At 46.8% G+C, this 16,095-nt stretch overlaps 1 pseudogene; it reads left to right on the forward strand.

Annotated features, from left to right (window-relative positions):
- The first annotated feature begins 1,103 nt into the window (after positions 1-1,103).
- On the forward strand, positions 1,104-13,484 carry LOC132806121 (beta-1,3-galactosyl-O-glycosyl-glycoprotein beta-1,6-N-acetylglucosaminyltransferase 3-like; annotated as a pseudogene).
- Positions 13,485-16,095: the final 2,611 nt, after the last annotated feature.

Genomic DNA, 16,095 nt, shown 5'->3' on the forward strand with positions numbered 1-16,095 from the left:
TTCAGACTCAGGGCCATGTTTGTAAGGTCAGAGGAAAAAGATTTAAAGATTGAGGAGCAACTCTTTTTTCCCCAGTGTGATTTGTGATGGAATGACCTTCCAGACGAAGTAATGTATGTGGGCACAGTTACAATGTTTAAAAGATGCCAGCTCTTGATGCCAGTCGTTTTTTTTCTCCATTCTGTGCTATGAATGCCCAAATTTCTGTGACATGCATTTCCAGAGGACAAACATGGCAAGGGAGTACATGTTAAATAGGAGGACCCTGGCAAGCACAGAAGATTAGACGGATCCTGGTTTGTGTGTCCAGCCATCCGTGAAGGCAGCAGGATAGGCAGGTAAGGGAATTAAGAAGGATCAAAGCCACTGAATACATGAGCAGGGAGGTGTCATGTTGGAGCTTTACAGGATTTTGGTGAAACCTCAGCTGGAGTACTGTGTGCGGTTCTGGTCACCGCATTATAGGAAGGATGTGATTGTACTGGAGGGGGCGCAAAGGAGATCCACCAGGATGTTGCATTAGATTGAGCATTGCCTAAACCTGCAAAAGTGTTTGGTGTGTGTGTGGCTATGGTAACTCACCCAGCCTGCACATCCCTGGACATTATGGGCAATTCAGCATGGCCAATCCACCTAACTTGAACATCTTTGAAATCAGAGCACCCGAAGGGTACCCAAACAGACAACATGCAAAACTACACACAGCTACCCAAGGCTGGAATCAAACTCTGGTCCCTGGCACTGTGCTCCAGCAATGCTAACCTGAGCCACTCTCGGCCGGGGGAATTTTTTTTTTGGATTCATATCAACTTGCTGTGCTCAGACTCCCAGCTTTATAATGAACGGTCAAATCACCATAATTCCAATTTTGCATCAGAGAGAGAGAGGACGGGTGGTGAAGTTTGATTTAATTTGATTTCCTATTGTCACTTTTTTTCACATAAATTCATGATGGGGGCACCGTTGGCCAGGCCAGTGGTTATTGGCCATCCCTAATAGCCCAGACGGCAGTTAAGAGTCACAGTACAAACAGGTAACCACCTTCCCGTCTCCTGGTCCTCTCTTCATCCAAGGGTTACCCCTCCCACATTGTTGTGGGCTCGATGGCAGGTTCCTTCCTGAAAGAGCAGCCCGGGCAACACCGGTCCAGGAACGGCCGGAGAGAAGCACAGAGCGGGCAAGGAAATGACTGGATCCAGGCAGGCAGACAGGAGCAAGAGGAGCCCTGACTCCGAGAGAGAAACAACGGAACACTGGCTGGGTTTCATCCAGAGGAGGGCGGGAGGAGTTACTGAGAGAGACAGAGAGAGAGGGACACGTGTTAGTGAGAGAGGGAGGAGAGGGAGAGGGAGGAGAGGTGTGACTGAGGGAGAGAGGTGAGTTAGTGGAGGAGAGGGATTACAAAAGGAGAGGGGTTATAGAGGGAGCGGGGTTACAAAGGGGTAATGGAGAGAGGGAGAGGTGTTAAAGTGGGAGAGGAATTCCAGAGGGAGAGCAGTTCGGGGGGAGAGGGAGTGAAAGTCAGAGTCATTCGTTGAATGTTGGGGAAACAAGGGAAGACAAGGGTTTAACAAGGAGAGGGGACTGGCTAGTGCGACCTCTCCAGCAATTTGAATCACTCCTTCCCCAAGGCCTGGTGGAGGCAGTGCTGCCCAGCACAGAGAGCATCCATTCTGCATTTGCCTATCGCTTATAGGCTGGGGACACTGCCCTCTGGAAAGTGCCATGCCCAAGCTGAGCCAGCGTTGTGCCCACTGGTCGTTCCTCAGATCAGCGTTGTGAGTGTTCAGTGTGGTCTTGTTGTGCCAATGGCTGCTGGTCCAGAGAGGAAAGGGCCGGCTGACCCTCAGGCTGGTGAAACCAGGCGCCAGTCCAATGCAGGAACACCTCCTGCTGGTCGAGGAGAACTCCACCTGCTGGCAGATCATCCAGGGGGACAGGCAGGAGGTGGAAAGGGCCCTCCTCAACTCTATTATGTCTCCCTCAAGCACCAAGCCGTCACTGAGGGACATTATCTGAACATGACCCGAAATTGCAGATCATTTGTGAGGGCCCGCAGGTATATCACTGGCCCCCTGAGCCCTCAGGAGGAACACTTCCCCTTGGCTTACTCCATGGTCATCCACCAGAGCATTGAGATGTTCGAGAGGCTTCTCCGGAGCATTTATGCCCCACAGAATGTCTACTGTATCCACGTGGACCGCAAATCCCCGAGTCCATTTCATGCGGCAGTTCGGGCCATCGCTTCGTGTTTCCACAATATCTTTGTCGCAGCCAAGCTGGAGTGGGTCATCTATGCTGGCTGGAGCAGAGTTCAGGCGGATCTCAACTGCATGAAGGAGCTGCTGGAGAGCCCTGTTCCCTGCAAGTACTTCATCAATGTGTGTGGCCAAGACTTCCCCCTGCGGGAGATAGTCCGCAGCCTCAGAGCTCTGAACGGCTCCAACGTGATTGAGTCGAATCCTGCGCCAAGGTTCAAAAAGGTAACCGCCTTCCTGTCTGCTGGGCCTCTCTTCATCCAAGTGTTTTCCACCCTCCCTCCCTCCATCATCTCTTTCTCCCCTCCAGTCCTTCACTCCTGTCTGTACAAAGAGAGACAGGGTTGTTAAAACTGTTCAGTTGCATGGAGGGAGGTTCAGAATGTACAAAGGAATATAGAGGAGTTGGAGAGTTGAGCTGCCAACAGAGTAGAAGGGCAATTGACGTTTCAGGTCGGAAACTTTCATCTGAACCCGGGGAGGGGATGGAGCTGCAGAATAAATGGGGGTGTGGGGCTGGGGAAAGGGGGTGGGATGGCGATTGGTGGATGCAGGGAGGAGGTGGCTGTGATTGGACAGTGGGTGGGTTGGAGCAGATGGGTGGAAAGGAAGATGGTCAGGTGAAAGAGATGGGGTGGAAAGAAAGGGCTGGGCCTGGGAAAAGGAGGGATATAGACTGATTACGAGAGTATACAGGAATGTAGGTAGGTTAAGAGTTAGGAGAAAGTGAGGACTACCGATGCTGGAGAACACATCAAGAGTGTGGCACTGGAAAAGCACAGTGGGTCAGGCAGCATTTGAAGAGCAGAAAAATCAATGTTTCGGACATAAGCCCTTGATCAGGAATGAGGCTTGTGGACCAGGGTGCCGAGAGATAAGTGGGATGGGTGTGGAAAGTAGCTTGGAAAATGATGGATCGATGAAGGAATTTGGGGGGGGGCGGGGCAGACGGGGGTGCGGAAGGTCGAGTGGACAGGTGGGAAGGAAGATGGATCGGTCAGGAGGGTGGTGTTGAGTTGGAGGCTTGGGACTGCGATAAGTTGGGGTGGGGAAATGAGGAAACTCGTGAAATCGACATTGATCCACTGGTTGCAGGGTTCCAAGGTGGAATATCCAGGCGTCAGCTGGTAAGGGTTTGGTGATGGAGGAGGCCCAGGACCTGCATGCCCTTGGTGGGAGGGGGAGTTAAAGTGTTCAGCCACGGGCCGGCGGGGTTGGTTGGTGTGGGTGTTCCAGAGATGTTCTCTGAAACAATGCGCAAGTAAGAGTTCTGTCTCCCCGATGTAGAGGAGACCACATCAGGTGCAATGGATGCAGTAGATGACATTGGTGGAGGTACATGTATATTTCTGTCAGAGGTGGAAGGATCCTTTGAAGCCTTGGACGGAGGTGAGGGGGGAGGTGTGGGTGCAGGTTTTCAGAGGCCAGGGAAGGTGCCAGGAGGAGAGGGTGGGTTGGTGGGGGGTTTGGATCTGACAAGGGAGTTGTAAGGGGAATGGTCTCATCAAAAGCAGATGGAGTGCAGAGGGAAGTATGTCCCTAATGGTGTTTGTTAGTGGCAGAAGTGTTGGAGGATAATGCAATGTATCCGGATGTTGGTGGGGTAGAAGGTGAGGACCATGGGGTTCTGTCCCTGTTGAGTTGGGAGGGGTGTGGTTGAAGGGTGAAGGTACAGGAAATGGAGCAGATGCAGTGGAGGGCATTGTCAACCACGTGGGAGAGGAAATTGTAGTTTTTGAGGTAGGACGCCATCTGGGATGTTCTGTGGTGGAATTGGTCCTCCTGGGAACAGATGCAGCAGAGGCAGAGAAATTGGGAATAAGGGATAGTGTTTTTACAGGGGCAGGGTGGGAGGAGGTGTATTCCAGGTAGCTGTGGGAGTTGGTGGGTTTGTAGTAGATGTCCGCGATTAGTCGGTTGCCAGAGATGGAGATGGAGAGGTCCAGGAAGAGGAAGGAGGTGTCCGAGATTGTCCGGGTGAATTTGAGGTCAGGTCGGAAGGTGCTGATAGAATTAATGAACTTTTCAACCACCTCATGCAAATACAAGGTAGTGCCAATCCAGTCATCAATGTAGTGGAGGAATAGGTGGGGAATGGTGCCAATGGATGAAGAGGCAGGCATCGTTGGGGCCCATGTGGGTGCTCATAGCTACCCCTTAAGAGTTAAGAGTGAACAAAAGAATGTAAGTTTGGTTCAGAGCATGTAAAGGATTGTTCTTAGGTTGATAGTGAAATAGTCTCACAAACTTGACTGAGTTTTTTGAAGAAGTAACATAGAGGATTGATTAGGGCAGAGCGGTAGATGTGATCTATATGGACTTCAGTAAGGTATTCAACAAGCTTCCCCTTGGAAGACTGATTAGCAAGGTTAGATCTCATGGAATACAGGGAGAACTAGCCATTTGGATACAGAAATGGCTCAAAAGGTAGAAGACAGAGAGTGGTAGTGGAGGGTTGTTTTTCAGACTGGAGGCCTGTGACCAGTGGAGTGCCACAAGGATCGGTGCTGGGCCCTCTACTTTTTGTCATTTATATAAATGATTTGGATGCGAACATAAGAGGAACAGTTAGTAAGTTTGCAGATGACACCAAAATTGAAGATGTAGTGGACAGCAAAGAGAGTTAACTCAGATTACAACAAGATGTGGACCAGATGGGGCAATAGGCTGAGAAGTAGCATATGGAGTTGAATTCAGGTAAATGCGAGGTGCTGCATTTTGGAAAAGCAAATCTTAGCAGGACTTATACACTTAATGGTAAGGTCCTCGGGAGTGTTGCTGAACAAAGAGACCTTGGAGTGCAGGTTCATAGCTTCTTGAAAGTGGAGTCGCAGGTAGATAGGACAGTGAAGGCAGCATTTGGTATACGCTCCTTTATTGATCAGAGTATGGAGTACAGGAGTTGGGAGGTCATGTTGCGGCTGTACAGGACATTGGTTAGGCCACTGTTGTAATGTTGCATGCAATTCTGGTCTCCTTCCTATTGGAAAGATGTTGTGAAACTTGAAAGGATTCCAAAATGATTTACAAGGATGTTGCCAGGGTTGGAGGATTTGAGCTTTCGGGAGAGGCTGAACAGGCTGAGGCTGTTTTCCCTGGAGCGTCGGAGGCTGAGGGGTGGCCTTATAGAGGTTTACAAAATTATGAGAGGCATGGATAGGATAAATAGACAAAGTCTTTTCCCTGGAGTCGGGCAGTCCAGAATTAGAGGGCATAGGTTTCGGGTGAGAGGGAAAAGATATAAAAGAGACCTGAGGGGCAACATTTTCATGGAGAGTGTGGTACGCGTATGGAATGACCTGCCAGAGGATGTGGTGGAGGCTGGTACAATTACAACATTTAAGAGGCATTTGGATGTCTTCAATAATTTCAGTCCAAGACAAGATCTGAAGCAGCAGTATCGTCTGATATACTCTTGCAAGAATGGTGTCCACAAGGTAGGCACACCCAGTACACAACCTGGATACACAACTCTAAACCCAGCATCCATTCCTCTTGTTTATCTCTTGCCTTATCAGGCCTTGTGCGTAACAGTACAGGTTTTGCTTGGCCATTTCCACATCCCTCTGTGGTCTATTGTTAGAGTATATCCTCCTTCACTGCCATCTGCTTCCTTGCCTGCTAAAGCAACATTTCCTCTCATTCTTCGTCCACACTGAGCCTTATGACCTTGATTGTGGTTTTTGTTTTTGCAGAAGCGGGAAACAGATGCTTATAACTGTGTGTACAAGCCTATCTAGCTTAACCTACACTCCCCTTCCTCTTTCATGATTCAGCTTTGTGATTTTCACAGACAACATTTCTAATTGTTCCTCACAATTTATATATTCCATCATCAGGAAGAAAGGAAACAGACAATCCTGTTTATTTATATTTTATTAAACAATTCACAGTTTATACAAACAATTACATTTACAGCTGTATACAGAGAAACAGCAATTTTACAAGGGAGGGGAATGACAAAGCCAAACCCCAAACCCTGACATTCAACCGGTTTTCAGGGAAATGAGGACAAACCTCAAATCCCAGTTTCAATCATTACAAACAGTAACAATGACATTCATACATATAAGACAGTCCACTTGTGTAAGAAACAGCGCATACAATTCAGACCCCCAAAAAAACAGCAAGCCTTTGCCCCCCCCCCCCGCCCCAATCCCTCCCACCTTCTGGCCGCTCTAAGACAGCCCGCCCCTACGCACCTTCCGGCTCTTGGTCCACCCTGACACACCTTTTGACCACCTCTAGGACAACCCACCCCATTACCCGTCCGGGGCGACAGCGCTGTGGACGGCTTCTGGCTCTCTGTCTGCCCCTACTTACCATTGGGCTCTCATCACCCCAATGCACCGTCCGGCCAGTGGACTACCCCGACACACCTTCTGGCACCTCTAGGATAGCCCGTCCCCTTCCCAGGGATGACAGCGTTCAGGGTAGCCCACAAGCCTTCCGGATCTCAGCCTACCCCTATGCACCTTCTGAGACACCTTCCGACCAACTCTTGGACAGCCCAGCCAGATTACCCCTTCTGAAAGTGCTCAGAATGGCCTACCCACCTACTGGCATCAGGGATGGCCTACCCACCCTCTGTTTCTTGGGGTGACAGCTTTCAGGACGACCCATGAACGTCCCAACTCACAGTAAGGCCTGCCAGACCCAGAGACACGCAAGACAGTGTAGGTGATAAGCCCAACAAACCATATGACAGTTAATTACCAACAAACAGAGTCCTTTCTAGTCCAGAGTCCATTAGAACAGGCATTTTTCTTCAAAATGTAGAGTCCATTTCCAGGCCTGAAGGGTGGAGAGAGTGCCATACAAGGCCTTGATCAGACCACATCAGAATCATTCTGTACATTTTTACCTCATTTAAAACATAAAATAATTACATTGACAGCAAGTTTCACCTGCCTTTTTCTTGGGATGAAGGGTTCATCTTATGAAGGAAGGTTGAACAAGTTGGCTTTTACATATTTAAGTTTGGAAATCTGAGAGATCTTTTTGAAATGTATAAATTTCTCTGAGGGGACATGAAAAGGTGGTTGATTGGACATTGCTTTCTCTTGTAGGTTTGACAAGATGTTCTGTAGAACAAGATATTGTCAGAGTCCTACAGCACTGAAACATACCCTTTTGTCCAACTCATCCTGCCAACCAGGTATCCTAATTGGAACTAGTCCCATTATCCTGTGTTTGGTCCATATCCCTCTAAACTTGTCCTATTTATGTTGTCTGTTAAATCTTGTAATTGTACCCACTACAACAATTCTTTTTGTCAATTTGCTCCATATTTGCACTACCCTCAGGTCTCACCTTAAACCTATGCCCTCTGGGTTTGGACTCCCCCATCCTGGGGCTATTCGCTTTTATTGATTTCCCCCACAATTTTATAAACCTCAATATGGTCAACCTTCACCCTCCAATACTCCAGTGACAAAAGTCCTAGCCTATCTAGCCTCTCCTTAGAACTAAAACCCTGCAGTCCTGGCAACATCTTTGTAAATCTATTCTGCATCCTTTGCAGTTTAACAACACCCTTCCAATAGCAGGGCGATCACAAATTTACCCAGTACTCCAAAAGTGACCTCACCAATGCCTTGCAGAATTATTTTCCCCTCAGAGGGCTGTTGCACTGTTTAAATCTCTTCTGTACAAAGTTGTAAAGGCTGAGTTGATGAAGTTATGAAAATGTGAAGTTGTTCATTTGGAAGGGCAATCAAAAGAATAGAATATTATTTAAATGGAGAAAGCTTCAGAAAGCTGTAACACAAAGGGATTTGGGGGAACTACTGAATGAAACATGGAAAGCTTGCACACGGGGGTAGCAGGTAGTTGGGAAGACTAATGGAATATTGGATGAAAACAGAAATTTCTGGAGAGACTCAGCAGGTCGGGTAGCATTCGTGGAGAGAAAACAGAGTCAATGTTTTGAGTCTGGTGACCTTTCTTCAGAACTGAAGTGGAATGTTTGCCCTTATTTGAAGAGGGTTGGAGTGTAAAAGTCAGGAAGTCTTACTGCAACTGTGCAAGGTGCTTGTGAGAGCACATCCAGAGTACTGTGAGCACTTCTGGTCACCTTATTTAAGAAAACATGTTGTTTCATTGGAAGAAGTTAAGAGAATGTTTAGAGGGCTGGCCCCCATTATGGAGGGATTGTTTTAAAAACAAAAAGGCTAAACAGGATTCTACTCACTGGAGTTTAGAAGAATGAGAGGTGACCTCATTGAAATGGACAGGATTAAGGGGCTTGACAGGATAAATGCTGAGAGGACATTTCTCCTCATGGGAGAGTCCAGGACCAGGGTGGAGGTATTGTCTCAGAATAAAGGGGCACCAGTTTAAGACTGAGATGAGGTGGAATTTCCTCTCTCAGAAGGTTGTGCATCTTTGGAATTCCTTGCCACAGAGAGCTGTCCTTGTATATATTTAAGGCTAAGATGCTCAGATTCTTGGTCAGTGGGGAATTAAGGGTTATGGGGATAGGGCAAGAACATGGATGTGAGGAATGTTGAATCAGCCACGATCCTAGTGGAGCTGGCTTGAAGGACCAAATGGCCGACTCCTGTCCCGACTTGTTAATGGTCTAACATTTACTGATGAACCTGTTCAAAGATGTTATCGCACAACTCTGGAGCAGAAGCGACTTGAACCTGGGTCTCCGAGGCTCACACTGCATGGATCCTAGTTTACTTTATATCATGCACTTGACATTGATGCTGGTAGTTATGGCTGCAATTCGCACCAACCTGCCTTAGATCAAATTAATGAAGTGAAGCCAGAGTAGGTTTTCAAAAGTAAGTCTCCAACCTCGCATCATGCATTGATGAAGCAGCTGAGAATTTGAATGCAGAGAATGTTGTCTGAACTGGATTCAATGAAGTGTTTCACTAGACACTAGATAAAAACGGCTGGACAACAAAATTGACAACACAAGCCACAATTCATAGATCTTGTTTTGGATGATAGGTTGGTAGGTGGGAATGATCCACACAGCTGAGACATATAAACATCAAGACCTGGAGCAGGAGAAGATGATTTGGCCCTACATGATGCCCACCATACTGTATGATCATGTCTAATCCTCTATCTCAATGCCATACTACCACTTTCTCCCCATGCCTTTGATGCTTTTGAAACCTATACGTTTGTTAATCGCATTCTTGAATATATTCAATGACTCAAACTCCACAGCTTTCTGTGGTACAGAATTCCATAACTTCACTATCCTGTATATTAAGAAATGTTTCCGCATCTCAGCCCTAAATAGACGACTGCTTTTATTCAATATGTCAGTGTTATCAATCTTGGAGTATGTGGCACAATGCCCATATTCGGGGAAATGTCAAACATGGAGGATTGGCAAATGGTGAGGATGATGTAAATTGTCCAGAGGCACCACGATGAACAGACAGCATCCAGTCAGAGGTGAATACAGAAGAGTGTAAGGTGATATGTTTTGGGAGAAGGATGTGAAGAGGTAATAGAAATGTAATGGCACAATCATAAAGAGTGTGCAGGGTTAGAGGGATCTGGCGATAAACATTCATCAACATTAGAAGGTGGAGGAGGCAGTAGGAGGGTAGAAAAGCAGAAGGCTTCATAAATAGAGGCATTGATGCCAATAAAGGGTTGTGTTATGCTGCATGCCGAATTGATTTAGCCCCAGTTGGATTGTTGTGGTCATTTCTGGTGACTATAAAATGATGTGAGGGCCCTCAGGACAGGGAGAAGAGGAGATTTCGCAGAATGGTGCCAGGGTTTAAGTTGGATGGCTCAGTTGGAAAGGTCAACGACGCTCCCATTGGAAGAAAGGAGATTGAGGTAAGGATTATTTAATGGGTACAGGGTGAGCACTCGGTAATGAAGACAAGGAAATATACTTCACTGTTCACCGATTGTACAAGTGCAATGGAATGCAGATGTAAGATTTTGGGTTAGAGGCATGGTGAGGATAACTGAGGAATTGAAACGTAAATGAAGCCTAAACTACATTTGTATGAGATGATGGCCAGTTCCGATGTAAGCTGGATTAAAAAAAGAGATCTGCTCCCATACATACAAGGAACAAGAGCAGGCATTGGCTTTTTTGATCCTGTTCCACCATCCACATTCCTGCATACCATCAATAATCTATCCTCCCCTTGGTAACCAAGGATCCATATCTCCCATGCATGATGCCACAAGGACCGAGGATAAAAGATATCTTTTGACACAATGTGAATAAAGTGTCTTGTGTCTTGCGGAAGGGGTGGCATGGTGGCTCAGTGGTTAGCACTGTTGCCTCACAGTGCCAAACACCTGGGTTCGATTCCAGCCTTGGGCGACTGTCTGTGTTGAGTTTGCACATTCTCCCCATGTCTGCATGGGTTTCCTCCGGGTGCTCTGATTTCCTGCCACAATCCACAAAGATGTGCAGGCCAGGTAGATTTGTCATGCTAAATTGCCCAAAGTATTCGGGTGTATTAGTCAGGGGTAAATATCAGGTGGGGTAATGCGTGTGGATGGGTAGCTCTTCAGAGGATTGGTGTGGACTTGTTGGGCAAAATGGCCTGTTTCCATACCGTAGAGAATCTAATGTGTGGTGTCCTTCACTCTGAGGGAGGAGCTTTGGATTCAAGTCCTACTCCAGGAGCTGATGGCCCAGGAAGGTGTCTTCATTGCTATTATGAGACACTCAAGGGTATGGGCCAAGTGCTGCAAAATGGGATGAGAATAGCTCGGAGCTTGTCTTTTTGACCAATGCTGACACGATGGGCTGAAGGGCAACTTATTACTTTGGTGTTCTAAACCTAAATAACCAGAGATCACGGAGTCATAGCATCATACAGTATGGAACAGACCCTTCAGTTCAACCTGTCTGCGCTGACCAGTCATTCCAATCTGACCTAGTCCCATTTGCCAGCCTTTGGCACATATCTCTCTAACCTATTCCTGTTCATCCACATCTAGATGCCTTTTAAATATTGTCATTGTACCAGCCACCTCCACCACCTCTTGGTAGCTCATTCCAGGCACACATCACCCACTGCGTGAAAAAGTAACCCTTCAGGTTTTTCCCCTCTCACCTTAAACCTATACTTCTAGTTTTGGACTTCCCCACCCTTGGGAAAAGACCGACATGGAAGGAATCAAAATGGGGCAAGAACAGAAAAGGAGGTCAGCTAAACAATTCTGAGCAGCAACAGAAAAATGCAGCCAAGTACGTATGTAAGCTAGCTAGCTTACTGAAACTGGCTCCAGCTAAGTGAGAAGGCAGGAAGACCAAAACAACACTCAAAAGGTGTTGTAGAAGTTTAAGGTCAATGATCTAATGCTAAATACCATGTACCTAGATCAGGATCTGATTGATCAGTTGTGTTGCTAAGGCTTGAAATCAAAATGTAATTCATGAAAAGGGAACGCTGATTTGTGTGTAAAAGTGTGATTGCAACTGCCTGTTTCAGACTCTCCAGGTAAGGGTGGGCTTTGACCCGGCTGGTTGAGTCTTCTTGCATGTATGTGATAAAGGAAGCTGTGTGAGGTGTACTATCATCCGGCTGATCATTTCAACATCTATCCATGCCCCTCCTGATTTTATGAACTTCTGTAAGGATACCCCTCAGCATCTGACACTCCAGGAAAAATAGCCCCAGCCTATTCGATCTCTTACTGTAACTCAACCCCTCCAATCTCGGCAACATCCTGGTAAATCTTTTCTTCACCCTCTCAAGTTTAACAACATCCTTTCTTTCGAAGGGCAACCAGAATTGTATGCAGTATTTTAAAAGTGGCCTCACCAATGTCCTCTACAGACAATAGATCACACTTGGTAATGGCAAAGGCATATCAGAGATAGTCAAAGATACTCCTACTTATAGACAATAGGTGCTGGAGTAGGCCATTCGGCCCTTCGAGCCAGCACCACCATTCATTATAATCATGGCTGATCATCCACAATCAGTCCTGTTCCTGCCTTATCCCCATAACCCTTGAATCCACTATCTTTCAGAGCTCTATCCATCTCGGTTACAGCTGCAACATTACATCCCAACTCCTATACTCAATGCACTGACCAATGAAGGTAAAGGTATCAAACACATACTTCACCACCCTGTCTATCTGTAATGCACTTTCAAAGAACTATATCCCTGTCCTTCTCTCTAAGGCAAAAGCTCTGTGTTCAAGTCCCACTCCAGGAGTTGATGACCACAGGAAAGTGTCTCCATTGCACTGGTGAGACATGAAAGGCGATGTTCCGAGTGCTGGAAAATGAGACTGGAGTAGCAAGGAGCCTGTTTTGCCAGCGCAGACACAATGGGCTGAAGGATCTATTTTTCTGGTGCTCTCAACCTTTATGACCAGAGAGCACAGCTTGAAGTGCATTTTTGGAGCCAGGTCCACTGGGAGAGTTTGAGGATGAGTTTTATGTTTGCTCAGCAAATGAGCATTGGGAGATGGTTTGGGAGGCAGGGATATGGGGAAATAGGCAGGTGACTGGCACGAGGCAATAGGAGTGAGAAAGGCCTAAGGGGCTGAATGGCCTTGTTCTCCACTGTAAGGTGAGTAGCTGAGAGAAGGAGTGTGCATGGATCTTGCTGGAGCTGGGGGCGAGGAGAGTGCAGAGGAGCTGAGGAGGGGAAAAGCCATAGGCGAAGTTGAAAAGCTATCATTTCTACTTTCTCATCTCTCTCACTCTCTCTTGCGCTTGCCTTTTAGAAATGTTGGCAATACCACCACGATACCCTCGACCAAGTCGTCTTGACGGTGCAACTGAAAGACCAGCCGAACATCCGCACCACCATCTTCATGGGCAGCGCCTACTTCATGGCCACCAGGGAGTTTGTTGGCCATGTGTTTGACAGTGCCGAGATCCAGGCCTTCCTCAAATGGTCGGAGGACACCTACAGCCCGGACGAGCATGTGTGGGCTACCCTGCACAGAATGCCCAATGTAGCCGGCTCCATCCCGTACACCCAAGGGGCCACCAGGACACTTGGCCGGGCAGTAAAGTGGTCCTTTGAGGCTGGTGACATTGCGAGGGGTGCCCTGTACCCTCCCTGCACGGGAAGGTATCGCCACTTGGTTTGTGTGTATGGGGCAGGAGATCTATAGTGGGTGGTCCATCAGAGATGTTACTTTGCAAATAAGTTTGACCCCAACATGGACAACACGGCAGTACAGTGCATGGAGGAATATCTCCGAAACAGGACACTTGGTAAAACATGGACACCGAGTAAACCTCGGTGATGGTGGTAGCGGCAGTGGGTGAGACATCGGAAACACTGAGAGACTGGGCACTGTGAGACTGTATGCTATAGCACTGGCTGTTGTGGAGGCCAGGCACTGTGAAACTGCATGCTGCAACATTGCCACTGTAGCACTAGGCAGTGTGAGGCTGGGCGCTATAGTGTTGGGCACTGTGGAGATTGGATACCTTAATACTATCCACTGTAACACTGGGCACTGTGAGACTTAGCACTGTAACATTAGTTACTGTGAGAGTCAAAATGGGAGGTGCTGGAAAAGCACGGCAGCATCCGAGGAACAGGAGAATCAATGTTTCAGGTATAAGCCCTTCATCAGGAATGTGGGGGAATAAGGGGGTTGAGAGATAAATAGAGTGAGGGTGGGGCTTTTGGTGAAGGTAGCTGGGAAGGTGCTCGGTAAGTCCAGTTGGATTGGTGATTGCGATTGGCCAGTGGGGAAGGTCGAACATATAGTTAGGAAGGAAGATGGACAGGTCAAGAGGGGAGAGCCGACTTGGAGGGTTGGATCTGGGATGAGGTGGGGGGGGGGAAGAGGAGAAATTTGGAAACTAGTGACGTCAATGTTGATGCCAAGTGGTTGAGGGTCCCAAGGCAGAAGATGAGGTGTTCTTCCTCCAGTCGTCGGATAGCTTGGATTTGGTGAGGCAGGAAGTGTCATTGTGGAGTGGGAAAGGGAGTTGAAGTGGGTTATTTGTGCCCAGTCTCACAGGGACACATCCGCCAATAATATTCAACACTGCATGAGTAGGCACTGCATTACTAGAACATTGCAGTAGTGGGTACTGCATTACTGGAACACTGCATTACCAGAACACTGCACAAGTGGGCACTGCATTACTGGAACATTGCATTACTGGACCACTGCACTAGTGGGCACTGCATTCCTGGAACATTGCATGAGTGAGCACTGTATTACTTGAACACTGCACGAGTGGGCACTGTTCAGCTGGACACTACAAGACCAGTATTGTGACCATCACTACGTTTTTTATTTTTCTCATTTTGGTTTGGAACTGTGAGTCCAAATTGAGAATTGAACTTTGAACAGTGGCTAGTTCTTCTTTAAAAAAAAAACGAGACAAAAGTCTGATGTTTGCTGTTAGGTTTTGGCCAGGAAAGATAATGCAGGTGAATTACTGCTCTCTGAACACAACAGACATTTCAGCGCCGAGATGTAGTTCTGCTCAGGGACTGACAGCTGGATGGATATTGAATGGGTCAGTCAGTAAGAGGAATGCTGCCAAGCAGGTAACCACAGAGAATGGTGAGAAAGAAAGTGGAAACCATGAGTGACCTCGCTCTGACTGGATTTTGGGCTTGGAGGAAGTGCTTCTTTGGAAGCTGCTGGACTGGTCTGGTCTTCTTTTTGGTTTGACTTTGTCTAGTTATTTCCCCAGTTATTAACTTGTTAAAAGGTCTGAGATGAGAATGCGAGTCTTCAGGAATGAGTATTAGTCTCCACAGGTCTTCAGAATTTGTTCGCATTGACTGGTGACTTTAAGTTCAAACAGGGTGTACAGTTCTTGTGCCTGTAATGCAACCCAGCATCAAGGGATTTCATGATGGCCTACTATTTATCATTAAAACTGTTATCAACTGGCAAATTAAAATTGTAAACAAGTTTATCTCTTAACTGTCTGCTGGTGTGCGAATTGGGGTGGGGGGGGTGTATGGGTTTATGATCATCTGTGTTCTGCTAAAGTGACATAATAAATTGTTAATTTCTGTTTAAGTTATAAATTTGATATCCAAGATCTGCTATTTGTAAATTCTGGTGAGGAACAACTGAACGATTTTGAGGGTCATTGAATGGTTGAATGTCACTTTGTTGCAAATCCAGTGATCGGGAGGTTGGTTTTGGTTGAGCTTCATTTTCCTGTGTCACCCCAGACACCGTACCTCCAGGCACAATAACTCTGGACATTGTCACTCCCTGTATGACACTACCAGTCTGGACACTCCAACGCTTGACACTGTCACTCTGGTTACAACACTGTCCCTCTGAACATTATCACTAGATACTGTGAGATCAGACTGTGACACTGGACAGTGTAATGCTGGACATTGCAATGTCAGATGTTTTAACAAAAGACACTAACAACGGAAATAGTGACACTGGATATCATTTGGATGCAGATAGAAATGAAAACAGTCAAAAAGAAAACAAATGAGATAGTTCCCATTTCTACACGTAGATTCTAAATGGGACTGAGTGAAAATGATTATGGCTGTCTAATGAACAGAAATCAGAACACTATAATGATGTCCACATCTCATTGAGGGTCTCGGGGTGGTTTGTATAAAGAATACCAGATATGGGGGAGTGAGTTTCAGACTAGAATCTAATCGAGGGGTTCAGGGTGGTTTCTGTACAAATGACAGAAGCTGATCTATGTGTGTGAATGACCCGTGTTAGTATAACATCCAGGGATTGTTTAATGGAGCTTGCTTCACACTTCAAGGACTCAGACATCTCCATTTTATCTGTCTCCCACCAAAATTGACAGGGCAATGACAGCAGAAGCTTTTCAAAGAGAAATGTTGCCTCTGTAATGCCACATGTAATGCCATCTGTATACATCCAGGGCAGG

Source organism: Hemiscyllium ocellatum (assembly GCF_020745735.1).
Source record: "Hemiscyllium ocellatum isolate sHemOce1 chromosome 15 unlocalized genomic scaffold, sHemOce1.pat.X.cur. SUPER_15_unloc_11, whole genome shotgun sequence".
NCBI classification, from domain to species: Eukaryota; Metazoa; Chordata; class Chondrichthyes; order Orectolobiformes; family Hemiscylliidae; genus Hemiscyllium; species Hemiscyllium ocellatum.